The sequence below is a fragment of the Haemorhous mexicanus genome, chromosome Z (assembly GCF_027477595.1).
Source record: "Haemorhous mexicanus isolate bHaeMex1 chromosome Z, bHaeMex1.pri, whole genome shotgun sequence".
Lineage (NCBI taxonomy): Eukaryota > Metazoa > Chordata > Aves > Passeriformes > Fringillidae > Haemorhous > Haemorhous mexicanus.
Window position 1 is genome coordinate 4,610,552 of NC_082381.1, and position 7,397 is coordinate 4,617,948.

The window sequence follows — 7,397 nt, forward strand, 5'->3', positions numbered from 1 at the left end:
GAGAGACAGTTCTTGGTCCTGTCACCTGTGGTAAGAGAGAAGCATGAGGGACAGGCCGTTACCTCTCATTTATAACCCCATTTCTCCTTGGATCTACAACCACATCTTGAAAGGAGAACTCATACACTTTGTTAGCAATGGGATTCTAAGTCACACCAACCAAATTGAAATGGGCCAAATAAACAGAGCATTATCCTGCTAAGAATTTGATATTTCTTCTCTGTCTGCTATCAGCAAGGTAGGTCATCTCTGCAAATTTGAGCTTTCTATTGTTGAAAGCTTTTAAACGGAGAAGTAAGAAAGAACCACCAAAGTCTCTGTGACTGCTGCAGTAGACATGGAAAACCAGAAAGGGTTCAGAATCCCTTTCTGTGCTTTATAAGGGCCAAAAAAGTAGTGCAGAGGCATCTTTGCTGTCTGGAAAATGAGAAAATGACGATGGCTTGTCCTCCGAGGAAACCATCAAAAAAAAAGATTGAAGCGTCAGCTACGCATATGTCTAAAACACTTGGATGCAGAGAGTGGTTGTTTGGATGGGAAACAGCCCTTGTGGTGAGCACTGTCATGTAGGCATCTATAGAAGTCTGCTTGAATGTCCCCCATGAGCCTCCCCTTGTCCAGGCTAAAGCTCCCTCAGCACCTCTTCACTGGCCTTGTGCTCCACACCCTTGCCAGCTCCCGAGGCCTTCTCTGCACATGCACCAGCTCCTCTATCACTTTCTGCTTCCCAGGGGCCCACAGCTGCACACAGCATTCCAGCTGTGGCCGCAGCGCTGCCCAGCAAAGAGCGACGCTCACTGCCCTGCTCCTGCTGCCCCACTGCTGCTGACACAGGCCACAATGCCCTTGGCCTTTCTGGCCACCGGGCCACAGTCTGCCTTATCTGCAGCTTCTCCAGACCTGCAGCAGCCTTGGCACCTTTTTGGCCCATGCAGCCATCCAGGCACAAAGCTGCCCATCTGACTTAAAATACAGCATCCACCATTTTAGGATGGCCTTGTTTTTCTACAGCGGCACCTTTTAAGGAGATGTTATTAAATAGATAGGAATAGAATTGTCAGTCACTCTGACTAAATTTTAATGGGCCTATTCTACTCTATGGGAAATTGCTCTCAGTTCAGTGTTCCCCCCTGGCTGCCGTCAGCAAGCAACATTCTCTCTGCAAAACTGAGTTGGCAGTTTTTCTGGGCTCTGAGATGCAAATTAGGAAATATCCACTTATGCCTTTGTTATTTTTGTTGAAGGTGTGAAAATGGATTTTCTTTTGGCCTCCCTAGCTGGCCCTCTACACTCTACTGGTACTGGCCCTGCTGACAGCTCGCTCTACGATTCTTAAAGACCAGGAACATGAAATTTCCCTTTCTCACTCACCTCACGATCAGCACCACTGAATACACGCTTCACGTGACCTGTAGTGGGCAAGGGAAAATGAACCAGATGCTGTGAGAAAACTGCTTGGGCTGCTGAATCGCACAGAAGAAGTCAACCCCAACAGAGATGATTTCCTGTTTCACAACTTCCCTCCAGGAGACACGTTTCATTCACACAGCCAGCAAGAGATTGGGACAGTATTCTTGGCTGTGCCTACACCTTGGCCTGTTTTGCCAGTAAATGAATACAAAGATGACCAAGAAAATGCAAAGTCTTCTTTAACACTCTATGCTCCTGTTCTACCAAAAACATAAAACATCTTCTAAAATCCTCTCCTTCAGGTACTTTTTTAAATTAATCAGTTGCATGCACTAATTCTCATTAACTTGCTGGAAACAGTTGCACAGAAAAGCTTCCCCAAGATCCCCTGGAGCTGTGGCAGTTCTATTGTGGAAGAGCGCAGCAGCAGCTCCAGGGTTAAGGAGCAGACACTCACTGCTTTGGAGTTTGCATTTCATTGCAAAGGGAAAATCACTATTGTTGCACTCAGTAAAGGATTACTTAGTTAGTCAAATCCTTTCATGAGGAAATGTAGAACGAAAGAAGCTTTCCCTGAATGCTGGGAACATTTGCAGAGTTTTTAGAAGGCCCTTCAAGAACGTCTCCAGCAGTCTACATTTTCAAAGCTGTCTTGCTTGTCCCAGCAAACTGAGGAAATGACAGACTCTGCTGCCACAAACTCTCCTGTGGAGGGAACGGAAGCCCTGCAGGTTCCCTTGCAAATGCTGCCCTTGTGGCTACAGACACTCATTTTTCAGCTGAGTGTTTTGACAGGAGCTTTCCCAAACCAGTGGCATTCTAATGCTCTTTCTGTTTCTAAATCAACTCAGTCACTAAGAAAGAGCAGGAAGACATACCAAAGCCATCATTCTGGTTACACCCATGGAAAACCTCTACTTACGTGCCAGGTGAGTCACAAAATATACAGAATAAGTAACAGCATATGCTCCAAAAAGTGCAGGAGCAAGTTGCTCAATCATTGTAGCACTGCTCTGCAAGTTTGCAGGCTGTGCTCCAACAGTAGAAAAAGCAAGGCTCTTGTCAGTGCACAGGTGTTCACTGGCAAATGCCTCACCCAGGAGAATGCTACTGCACTGAGCAAGCTCTAGGGCTGCTCTGACGCTCAGGCCTTCCATGCACTAAGGCAACCTTCTGATGTCACCACGACAAGGTGGCAACCATGCCCTGACATCACAAAGCAAACACTCTATGTTGGTCTGTGAATTTATGCCAGGCAATAACAACCTTCCCTACAGCAAACAGAAGACAGCCTGGGAAGTTCTCCTCCATCACAAAGCAGCACAAATTCCCCTCGTGGGCCAAAGCCTGTTGTTTCAAGGGATCCAAGAGTAACTCCAAGAGTGCACAAAGCACCTACAGCCTGTACCCCAACTGAGCACTCAGATGGGACACAAGCTAAGGAAACCAGACCAAGAAAATGGCCCACAGTATTGCACTTCTGAGAAACGACCCTTGTTTTTAACTTTTTAAAGGTTTCTTAAACCTTAACAAAGGACTGAATAAGGAAAGATTCCAGCACTGGGAGTCTCCATGACTAGCAGCCACATGCTCATCTACAAAAGGGATGCTCTGCCTTTAATACCCTTAGCCCCTCCCAAAGTTTTGTCTGTCAAATCTTTCTCTGCTGTCCTCTTACATCTTGATTGGAGGTCAGGTGTTATTAAGCCGTGCCTCGTGGTCACAAGCCAGCCCTCCCCAAAAGCCCTGACTACCAAGGCTATTACAAGGGGGATAAGAAAGAGGACTATGGGAGAACATTTTCTAATAACATCACTTCGCATTTGAACACCCACATAACATCTATCTCTTAACTGTGAGAGCCAACTATTTCATTACTCACCTAGAGTGCACAGAACCAGAAGAGAAGGCACTGTGGGCATAACAGATGAAATCATTCCTAACAAATCCTCCCACATATTTGCACATTTATTGGATATTACCCGGACACCTGTGAATGTATATCTCTGCCTTTCTTCCCCTTTGAAAGTAGTCCAACTGGCAACTTGTAGGGAAACCAAGGGCTTTGTGGGGGCTGCATTACTCTGCACACACCCTGGCCAACCATGGCAAGGAGCTTTGGTGCCTAAAAAGATCAACCAGAGGAAACAGCTGGAAAAGGTTGAAAGCTACCAAGCAGGGCCTGATGCCTGCTGCCAGCTCAGGGTTAGAAAGGAGGCATTACTTTATTTTAGCGCTGGGAGCATAGGGAATCCCTTCCCTAAGCCCTGCACACCCAGCAATAACACCTACTAGTTTGTATCCATGGAACTAAGACATATTCAATACTTTCCTGAAACTCCTAGGCTAAACATTACCCCAAATTTATTGACATATTTCAATGACTTCTCAGAATTTATCGACATCAGAGTAGGAGTGTTCTGTAGGTCCCTGGTGGTCGTTGCCACAGGTTCAGGAGGAGACCCATGCACAAAAGAACCTAAGACACAACTGGGGTTGTAAAGCAAATGTATTCCATTAGTTGCAGTAGCAAACAATACATACCAACTGTTGGGGTCTCTAGCTTGTCAGAGTGACCCCGAGAAAAGTTGCAAAGTCCCTTTTTCCAGCCTGGCGCTTGAAGAAGGAGTCAGGGCTCTTCATTTCTCAGTCTCGAGGTTGTTTATTGAATCTTATCTATAAAATTATTTCTCCTGTCCTGCCGAGGTCTGCTCAGCAAGACAGTCACAGGCATTCTGCCTGCCCCCGAGGCGGTGTTATGTCTTTATGCTAAAAACTATGCATACAATGTTTACAATTACTTTCCGATACCTATCACCTATGTTAGACAGTGAGCTTCTACTCTAAACCAATCTAAATGTGCCAACATCCCAGCAGAAGATGGAGGCCAGGAAGGAGAAAGGTAGGACATGCCCAGATCCCTCCATCTTGCCCCCTGAACCCCTATTCTAGAAACCCCAAAATCTACTGTTTCACCCCATGATAAATTCACTATCATTCTACTTAATTTACTGTGGCTTGCAGATATTCATCTATGGTTGGTAACTTGCTCCACGGGTCATAATCACAACCACAGGTATTTTTGGGCTCTGTGCCCGGGTCTCTGAGACCCCTGGCAGGGGTCTTGCCTGCTCAGGACAACCAGAGGGATGTCCTGGGTCCTGACAACCAACCCCTTGATTCCCAAAAATCTGCTGAGCAGGAGAAGGAGATGGAGCGTGGTGCTTGGCGGCAGGAGCAGGTAGGCAGTGCACTTGCAAGACATCCCCTGGATCAAAACCGTGTGAATCTCGTCCTTCTCACTCCTCTACCCCAGAACCAGGCTTGTATCTCCTGCGCAGGAGTGGAATTTTCCCAGTTACGGCATCAGCTCATACATGGCTGGCTGTGAGATGAGGCCATGATGACTCCATGACTCCCTGCCACCAAGGGCTCCATTAAACATTGTTCCCCTTTTTTCAAAGCTTGACTGCCCACTGATTGACCAACACATTGTTTCTCTTCCAAGGGTCAAGTTGCCACCTATTAAACAATACACTTTTTTCTTCATTGTCTTGTCAACCTGCTCAAACATGGATCAAATACGGCAGGGCCTCAGACACGACTCTGGTTCCTGACACAGTCGTTAGGGAAATATCCCATTCCTCAAATTCTCCTTTGGTGGTCAAGAGCCTCCTAAACACTTTCTTCCCTTTGAATGTTGAATGCATTCCAGCTACCTTCTTAGCAGGACCACTTTCTTTATTCTCAAGGCCAAGATAGCCACATGCACACAGTAAGCACTGCAGTGGGGGAATACAGGGTTCAGCACTGCCTGTTAAAGCTGAAGGAATTGACAAGATGAAACCCTATTTGTTACACTTAACGCCTCGCCCTCCTATTCTGGGAAACAAACACAAGCATTTCATCAATACACCCTGCAAATGCTCTTGCTGAGAGAAGCCACATTGCTGTGTCAATAAAGCAGCTGGGACTCCGTTTGTTCATGCAGAGAAAGCCAATTCTTTATTCACATAACTCATTTTTATACCATTTTCACAGACCTCACGTTCAACTCCAACTGGCTGGTAGTTTTCTTGCCACACAATTCATTGCTTAGAAGGTGTTTTGGTGTGTACATGCTAAGACTCTCTCTTTTGAAGACTCACTCTTACTCAGGTGATTACATTTTTCCTTTGTGGACGTTCATGAGACAGAGTTCTTGTTTATTACAGATGCCAACAGATTTCTTAGCACAATAGCTTGTTGTGCTAGCTGCACTCATTCCTAGGACTTTCCCCATGGGAAGTTAACTGGCTGCACGTAGAAGACGTAACAGGCCAGCTGGGAAGTTAGCAGAGCAAGGCCTGATTTTAGAAGGCCTTTCTTTTCTAATACCCCTACCTGTGTGCAACACATTGTGACTTTCTTTCAGAAATTAATGAAGAAAACACAGATTGCTGTTATGAGGAGAAAAGTTGTCCATTGTTTTTAAAGGTTGCAGAGTTCACAAGTTAAACCAATTGCTGCCAAGTTGGAGTTGTAACTATTTGCTGTTAATAATTTCATGTTGTAATCACCTGTTGTTAATAGTTTTTCTTTAATTACCTGCTGTTGATGGTTAGAAATCCCCTTCGTCGAGTATCACCCTGCTGCTACCTGGAAAATGGCACCCGGGGTTGTGAGGAGGAGGTGACATCGGGCTGGTATGCAAATGAGGAAACCCCACACCAAACCTAGCAGGAAAAACCCCTAAAAAAAACGAGCCACCATGGAATTAAGAGATTGAAGTGATGTCTAGATGTGAGGAACAGAAACCAGTATCCGCTAAGACCCTTTTTACCTTTCACCCTAACCTAAAAGACATCGGCTAGAAAGAGGACCTCGAATGTCAAACTGAAAAAATGGGCAATGTCCTGGTACTCCCCTGAGGATGGAAGCCCCAGCTCTGCCTGCAGACCAGCGGACAAAGCTGCACTTTTCCTCCTCCGTGCCACTGGGAGCAGTGGTGGCATGTGTGAGACCCGTGGGTTCTCCCCACCCAACCTGATTTTTAATAAAGGCATTAAAGAGGAGAAGGATCTCCTGCCTTATTTATTTCAACTGCCTACTGAAATTATTCCGCACTCCCTTCCAAATCAGTTCACTCCTCAAGCAAAACTCTCAGGCACATGCCCGATTCCCTCTCTCCCAGCAGCTCAGAGCGGCATTGCACAGCGCTTGCTGTGCGCCAGACAGCACAAAGCAGGCTGGCCTGGTGGCCCTGAATATTTCTGCAAAACACTCTGCATCTCACCCCTTTGCTCTGGCTCGGTGCAGAACTGCAGGATTGCAGGCGCTTCCTCCCAGAGCTGCGTGAGGCACTGGCTCCTGCAGATGTGACCTGCCAAGCTGTCACTGCCTCCCGCCGGCCTCGCTTCCCCTGGCAGAAGTGCCGGGCCTGAAGGAGGCTGCCCTGTGCTCCAGCCTGCCGAGCAGCCCGGCTCACTCCCCCGGTGCCCAGAGTGCTGCACACACTGCTGACCTTTCCCAGGAGTTACAGAGCAGGCGGCAGAAGAGGAGGAACCCTCAGCCAGCCCAGCGGCCCTGGGCTGCCCTTCGCCTTGCTCTGCTCCTGGGCACACTCCAGACCAATGCCTCCAGTCCGGGCTGTGCCCAGCACGGCTGCGCTTCCCCTCGGGAGCAGCCAGCTGCCAGCCGGGCTCTGAGAGCCGAGGATTCGCCCGCTCCCGGGAAGAGGCACCCAGGGCCCGGCTGCTGCCCTTTGCAGCTACCTGGGCCTCCTTCCAGCCTGCCTCTGCCGAGGCTCAGGCTGCTCCGGCCTCTGCCGGGGCTCTGCTGGGGCTCCGCAAGGCCGGGCCCGCTCGCACCTCACAGGCGCTGCTGACAGCTCTGCGCCACAGGAGACCTTCCCGAGCCCCCTCTCTGATCTTTCTGCTTTCTCACTTGAGTAAGGCTCTCCTTCTGCCAAAGACATTGCATTTAGGGATCCAATTCCAAGTGGCAGG